This window comes from Mustela nivalis (genome assembly GCF_964662115.1).
Source record: "Mustela nivalis genome assembly, contig: HAP1_SCAFFOLD_524, whole genome shotgun sequence".
NCBI lineage: Eukaryota > Metazoa > Chordata > Mammalia > Carnivora > Mustelidae > Mustela > Mustela nivalis.
In genome coordinates this window covers 296,253-304,649 of record NW_028136134.1, presented here as the reverse complement: position 1 = coordinate 304,649, position 8,397 = coordinate 296,253, and positions in this window count along the sequence as shown.

Here is an 8,397-nt window from a genome sequence, read left to right as displayed (position 1 = left end):
AATCTCCAGCACCTCAGAAGGTGATTCTGTTTTGGAAATGGGATCTTTATAGAGTTAAGTTAAACCGAGGCCATTTGGGTGGCCCCTAATCCAAAAGAACTATTATCCTGATAAAAATGGGACATGTAGACAGAGAGACAGACACGTAGAGGGAAGATGATATGAAGAGACATAGGGAGAAGACAGCAACTGACAAGCCAAGAAGAGAGGCCTAGAACAGCTAACTGAACATTAAAAAGAAAGAAAGAACAAAAGAAAGAAAAGAACCTTCTCTCATAAAGCCACACCTGCTGACACCTTAATCACAGACCTCCAGCCATTAGAACTGCAAGGAAATAAATTTCTTTTGCTTAAGTCATCAAGTGTATGGTATTTTGTTATGGCAGCCCTAGAAAACTAATATGCCTAGTTTCCCATAATGGTAGCATCTTGCAACAGTAGAGTAAAATATCGCAACTGGGATACTGACATTGATAGAGTCAAGATACAGAACAGATCCATTACTACAAGGATTTTTCCTGATGCTTTTTTAACACTACATCCATCTTCTTCCCACCTCCCTCTTCTGGTCTCTGAATGCCAGTGACAACTAATTTGTAAGAATGTCATATAAATAAATTATGGGGTGTATAAACTTTTGGGATTGGCTCCCCCCCCTCAGAAAATTACATAGACATTTATCCAAGTAGTTGTGTACATCAGGAGTCTGTTACTGAGTAATATTCCTTGATATGGATGAACCCAGGATATTTAACCAATCACCCCTTATAGAATGTGTTTAGTATCTCTAGTTCTTGGCAATTATGGATGGATCTTCTTGGAATAATTGTGTACAGGTTTCTGGGTGAACATAAATGTTCATTTCCTGGAGATAAATGACCAAATATGCAATTGGGTCATTTGATAGTTACATAATTTGTTTTATAAGAAATTAACAACCTGGGGGCACCTGGGTGGCTCAGTCATTGGGCATCTGCCTTTGGCTCAGGTCATGGTCCCAGGGTCCTGGGATCAAACCCTGCAACAGGCTCCCTACTCAGTGGGAAGCCTGCTTCTCTCTCTCCCACTCCCCCTGCTTATGTTCCTTCTCTCATTGTGTTTCTCTCTGTCAAATAAATAAATAAATCTTAAAAAAATAAATAAAATACATGGAATATCATAAAAAAGAAATTAACACCCTGTTTTTCAGAATCACTGTACCGTTGTATAATCCCATCAACAACCTATGAATGATATAGTTTTCCTATATCCTCATGCATATTTGATGTTGAGACTATTATTTTTAATTTCAGTCTTTGTGATAAGTACAAAGTGAAAATTCATTGTGATTTTAATTTACATTTCCATGATTGATGATGCTGCTGAATATTTTTATTTGCTTAATTTATATTTATATGTATTCTTTGGTGAAACGTCTATTCATATCTTTTGTTCATTTTCTAAATGAATTGTTTCCATATTGTTGAGTTTTGATTTTTTTTTTGTATTTTAGACAAAAGTTCTTTGTCAGATATGTGATTTGCAAATATTTTATCCCTTTCTGTACCTTCACTCCCCCCCCCCCCCGTTAACAGGGTCTTTTGTTGAACAAATGTTTTTAAGTGTGATGAAGTACAGTTGCTCAGTTCTTTCATTTATGGATCATGCTTTTAATGTCAAGTCTAAGAAATCTTGCCTATATCTCGGATCCTAAGATATTTTTCTTTTATTATTTGTTATTTAGTTTTGTCTAAGACTTTTATAGTTTTATGTTTTACATTTAAATTTGGGATATATTTTGCATTAATTTTTTGTACAATGTGAGGCTTAGGCTGAGGTTCTTTTAAAAACTTTCTTATGGGGAGAAACTGGGTAGCTCAGTTGATTCTGTCTGACTCTTGATTTTTGCTTAGGTCATGACGTCAAGGTTGTAAGATCAAGTCCCACATTGGGCTCCAAGCTGGGCATGAAGCCTGCTTAAGATTCTCTCTCTCTATCTGCCCTTCCCCCTCTTTTTCTAAATAAATAAAAATAAAATAGAGATAAAATAAAAATAAAAAATTTTGCTTATGGGTACCCAGCTGCTTCAGTACCATTTGCTAAGAAGGCTCTCCTCAACTGAATTGTGTTTTGCTTGTTTGTTTTTCTTTGCATTTTTGATAACAAATCATTTAGGTACATTTCTATGGGCCTGCTTCTGGGTTATCTTGTTTTGTTTCATTGATCTATGTGTTTTCCATTTTTCCAACATCATACCGCCTTAATATATATCTGTAGGTGCTTATCAGGCTTTATATTAGGTACAGTGATTCCTCCCACCATATTTTCCTTTGTCAAGTTTGTTTATGCTATTGCAGGATGTGTGCCTTTTTGTTTAAATTTATTATGAGTTTATCTTTGCAAAAACACTTTCTTGGATATTGTGTTTTTAGTTTTAGTTTTCATATTCATTGTTAGTATACAGAAATGTGGTGACTTTTTGTGTGTTGGTCTTGTATCCTATGACCTTGCTGAACTACTGATTAGTTCTAGGGTTTTATTATTGTTGTTGTTAGCTTCCTATGGATTTTTAATAGACAGTCATACCATCAGCAGATAGGAGCAGTTTTATTTACTTATTTCCAGTCTATATATTTCTTTCTTTCTTATCTCATTGTAGTGGTTAGAACCTTCATATTTTGTTTAAATAAGAATGAGGGAGTGGATCTTTGCCCTCTTGCCAATCTTAGATGGAAAGTTATCAGTCTTTCATTACTAAATATTATGTGGGTTGTAGGAAGTTTTTGTAGATGCTGTTTATTAAGCTGAAGAAGTTCCCATATGTATCTTGTTTAGTAAAAGTTTTCATGTGAAGGGGTTTTGGATTTTGTAAAATACTACTTTATCAATTGATATCAAAATATGATTTCCTTAGTCTGTTCATATAGATGGTAGATTATAAAGATTGGTATTTGAATGTTAAAACACTTTAGCATAACCAGAATAAATCCTGCTTGACAATGGTATATATATTCTTTGTAGACATTGCTCGATTGGATTTGCTATACTTTGTTGACAACTTCTGTATCTAAGTTCATGAGAGACAGTATCTGTAGAGTATTTTTTTTTCTTTTTATATTGTCTTAGTCTGGTTTTGGTAACAAACTAATACTAGCCTCATGAAAATTACTTGAGAAGTGTTTCCTCCTCTTCTGTTTTCTGGAGGTAATTCTATAAAATAGGTATTAATTTTTCTTTAAATATTTGGTAAAATTCTCTAGAGAAGCAATCTAGGCCCAAAGATTTCTTTTTCAGTAACCTTATTTTAATTGGAAGTACTCTGAGAAACGCATACTCCTGCTTGGAAGGGTAGGAAAAGGGTAAGAAGAGATGTGGTGGAAGAAAAATCATCAACTTCTTGCTCAGTGCCAATGAAACCATAGTGGGGAGGGAGGGAAGCATCCTGGTTTTTCTGTTAGTATTTAGCTGGAGTAGAAAATAGATTACCAGACAACATCTAAGGTTGGGTTGTCCAGTTTGGGGCCATTTGGTTATAGTTGCAGGCTTTATTGGAGATTTTTTGGTTTGTTTGTATTGGTGATTCAGGATTGGATGCTTCTCTAGGACATTAAGAAATCCAGGGAACCCCCTGACATGCTATTCTTCAAGTCCTCCATTCTCCAAGCACCATGTTTTCTTATTCCCATCTTTCAGAGAGTTCCCATGCTTTATGTGCAGGGGTTTTTTGTTATGTGTGAGAAGACCCATGAGGAATGGGACTATTCCACACTGCCAGAATTGGAAATCCGTCTACGTTGCCCTATTTTTTTAGAATAAAACAAAAATTGAGATAATGTTTGTGAGAATTACATGATGTGATGATTAACTCCTAGCCTGGAATATTAAAAGTATATACTTTGAGCTATTAAGGGTCTTCTAATGACTTTGATGAGAAATAAGTTCAGAAGCAGGAAGGGTGGGGAAGAAATGAGAAAAATGGAAAGTAAAAAAGGCCAGAGTATGAAGAACAGGTTAAAGCTCTGAAGGACTGAGGTGACAGATACTCAGTGCAAGCACACATCTGGTGACCTAAAAGTGCTGGGCGGGACTGGGCCATCCTCTCTCCTGTCTTTCAGTGCCAATCCACTTGCCTGATATCAGATATTTCTCAATGTCAGAGAAATATTGAAATGTCTAATGGAGAGAAAGTGAAGATAAATTTTATTTTCATCTGAGGGTAGATAAAAATGAATTATTTTAATCATCTGTACTTTTTTTCTTGGCTTTACTACAAACTCACATTTAGAATATCTACTATAATCTAGTCATGAAAAACACAAATTTAAAGCTATGTCAACAATCATGCAATAATTCATAGAGGTAGGGGAAAAATACCTGAGACTTGAAAATAAAATATTAATATTTGGTGATTTAGAAATACTCCTAATAAGTAAAATAAAGCAAAGTCAGGAAATATAAACATAATCACTGTATCAATATTTAATCATAATATTTTATCAATCCATAAATCTCATTTCTCTAGAATTCTGAGTGAAGTTCATTTGAATCATAAAATAATCATCCATCTTTTATAAACTTCACTAAGGTAAATAAAGTTAAATATTGACAATAAAATTAATTTTTTATAAGACCATCAGATAAATATCTTTTTTTTCCCCCTGACAAGATAGTGGACATTTTTTTTTAACAGTTAATCTAGGGCTCCTGGGTGGCTCAGTGGGTTAAAGCCTCTGCCTTCGGCTCAGGTCATGATTCCAGGGTCCTGGGATCAAGGCCCGCATCGGGCTCTCTGCTCAGCAGGGAGCCTGCTTCCTCCTCTTTCTCTGCCTGCCTCTCTGCCTACTTGTGATCTCTCTCTGTCCAATAAATAAATTAAAATCTTTAAAAAAATAGTTAATCTAACATGTTATTAGTTTACTGGTAACAGGAGGCTGAGAAAACTTCCACCAACCTTTAAGAATCATTGAATTCAACATTACTTCTTTCTATAAAGGACCATATTCACATGCTGCTAGATAAATTAAGTTTTCCTTAATTTCTTTTTTTTTCACTTTATGGCAAACATTTTTATCTTTAAACAACTTTAAACTAACATAAAAATGACAAGAAAAGTACCAATAATTTCTTTTTGCCCTTCACCTGGATTCTGCAATTGCTGACATTTTGCCATATTCAATTTTATTACTGTCTTTCTGATTCATTAGAGAGTAGGCAGCAATCACAGGACTCCTTTCCTATTAAGTATGTCAGTTCAGATCCCCAAATTATCCACAAACAGGAAACAATATTAATAAAATAATATTGGCTAAGTAAAGATTTCAAGTTTTTTTTAAATTAACAATTTATTATTTGCCCCAGGGATACAGGTCTGTGAATTATCACACTTACACATGTCCCAGCACTCACCATAACACATACCTTCCCCATTGTCCATACCCAGCCATCCTATCCCTACCCCTCCACCCTCCAGCAGCCCTCAGTTTGTTTCATGAGATTCAGAGTCTCTTATGGTTTGTCTCCTTCTGTTCCCATTAGATTTCAAGCTTTGTAGATTGTCTCAATAATGTTTGTTTCGGCAAAAATTATATTTCTGTTCTATGATACAACCTTGAATCACATTTCACATTTAGATTTGGCATCTTTTTTATTAATAAAAACTAATATTTAATGAGTATTTACTAAGCGTCAGGCATTTGTGTAATGTTTTTGCCTTGGTATTTTATTTATTTATTTACATTTTTTTAATGTTAAATAACCTCATCAGTTTTTGAGGTAGTGTTCCATGATCCATTGTTTGTGTAAAACACCCAGTCCTCTATGCAATATGTGTTTTCCATAATACCCATTACTAGGCTTACCCATCCCCTCTACACCCCCCAACCCTCATTTGATTCCCAGAGTCCACAGTCTCTCATGGTTCATCCAAACCTCTGAATCCCTCTCCCCCTTCATTTTTCCCTTCCTTCTCCTAATATTCTCCATGCTATTCCTTATGTTCCACAAATAAGTGAAACTGTAGGATAATTGCCTTTCTCTGTTTGACTTATTTCACTTAGCATAATCTCCTCCGCTTACATCTGAGTTGATGCAAATATTAGGCATCCATCCTTCCTGATGGCTGAGTAATATTCCATTATATATGTGGACCTCATCTTCTTTATCCATTCATCTGTTCAAGGGCATCTCAGCTCCTTCCACAGATTGGCTACTGTGGACATTGATGCTATGAACATCAAGGTGCATATGGCCCATCTTGTCACTATATCTGTATCTTTGAGTTAAATAGCCAGTAGTTCAATTGCTGGTTCATAGGATAGCTCTATTTTTAACTTTTTGAGGAACCTCCACACTGTTTTCCAAAGTGGGGCACCTGGGTGGCTCAGTGGGTTAGGCCGCTGCCTTCGGCTCAGGTCATGATCTCAGGGTCCTGGGATCGAGTGCCGCATCGGGCTCTCTGCTCAGCAGGGAGCCTGCTTCCCTCTCTCTCTCTCTGCCTACTTGTGATCTCTGTCTGTCAAATAAACAAATAAAATCTTTAAAACAAACAAACAAAAAAAACAAAGTGTTTTACCACCTTGTATTCCCACCAGCATTGTAACAGGTTACACTGGGGAAAGGATCCCCTTTCTCCACAACTTCTGCAACATTTTTTTTTCTTGTCTTGTTAATTTTTGCCAAGCTGATTGGTGTAAGATAGTATCTCAGTGTGGTTCTGATTTGAATTTCCGTGATGGTTAATGATAATGATCATTTTTTCATGTGTCTGTTAGCCATTTGTATGTTTTCTTTGGAGAAGTGTCTGTTCATGTCTTCCGCCCATTTTTTGACGTGATTATCTGTTTTGTGTGTGTTGAGTTTGAGGCGTTCTTTATACATCTTGGATATCAATCCTTTGTCTGTAGTGTCATTTGTGAATATCTTCTCCCATTCCGTGGCTGTTGCTTTGTTTTGTTGACTGTTCTCTTTGCTGTGCAGACTTTTGATCTTGATGAAGTCCCAAAAGTTCATTTCTGATTTTGTTTCCCTTGCCTTTGGAGACATGTCTTGATAGAAGTTGCTGTGGCTGATGTCAAAGAGGTTACTTTCTATGTTCTCTAGGATTTTGATAGATTCCTACCTCATGTTGAGGTCTTTCATCCATTTTGAGTGTATCTTGTGTATGGTGTAAGAGAATGGTCAAGTTTCATTCTTCTGGATGTGGCTGTCCAATTTCCCCAGCACCATTAATTGAAGAGACTGTCTTTTTCCATTGGATATATTTTTTTGATTTGTCCATAGAGTTGAGAGTCCATATCTGGGCTCTCTATTCTGTTCCATTGATCTTTGTATCTGTTTTTGTGCTAGTACCATGCTGTCTTGATTATCACAGCTTGGTAATGTATCTTGAAATCAGAAAACATAATGCTCCAGCTTTGTTTTTCTTTTTCAACATTTCCTTGGCAATTCACGTTTTTTTCTGGTCTCATACAAATTTTAGGATTATTTATTATAGCACTTTGTAAAATGCCATTGGTATCTTGATTGGGATGGCGTTGAAAGTATAGATTGCTCTGGGCAGTATAGACTTTTTAACAAAGTTTATTCTTCTGACCCATGAACATGGAATGTTTTTCCATCTTTTTTGTCTCTTCTATAATTTCCTTCATAAGTCTTCTGTAGTTTATCTAGAGTATAGATCCTTCACCTCTTTGGTTAAGTTTATTCCAAGTTATCTTATGGGTTTTGGTGCTGTTGTAAATGGAATCAATTCTCTAATTTCTCTTTCTACAGTTACATTGTTAGTATATAAAAAAGCAACTGATTGCTGTGTATTAATTCTGCATCTTGCCACATTACTGAATTGTTGTATGAGTTCTAGTTATTTAGGGGTGGAGTCTTTGGGGTTTTCCACAGAAAAGGATCATGTCATCTGTAAAGAGAGAGAGTTTGACTTCTCCTTTGCCAGTTTGAATATCTTTTATTTATTTTTGTTGTCTGTTTGCTGTTGCTAGGATTTCTAGAACTAAGTTGAACAATAGTGGTGAGAGTGAGTATCCTTGTCATGCTCCGGATCTTAAGGGAAGAGAATGATATTTGTTGTGGGCTTTCATAGACGGTTTTTATGAAATTGAGGAATTTTCCCTCTATCTCTACAGTTTGATGAGTTTAAATCAGGAAAGGATGCTTATTTTGTCAAATGCTTTTACTGCACCAGTTGAGAGGACTATATGGTTCTTCTCTCTCCTCTTATTAATGTGTTCTGCCACATTGATTGATTTGCAAATGTTGAACCACCCTTGTATCTCTGGGATAAATCCCACCTGCTCATGATGGATAATCCTTTTAGTGTATTGTTGGATCCTATTAGCTAGGATCTTGTTGAAAATTTTGGCATCCATATTCATCAGGGATATTGGTCTGAAACTGTTCTTGATGGGG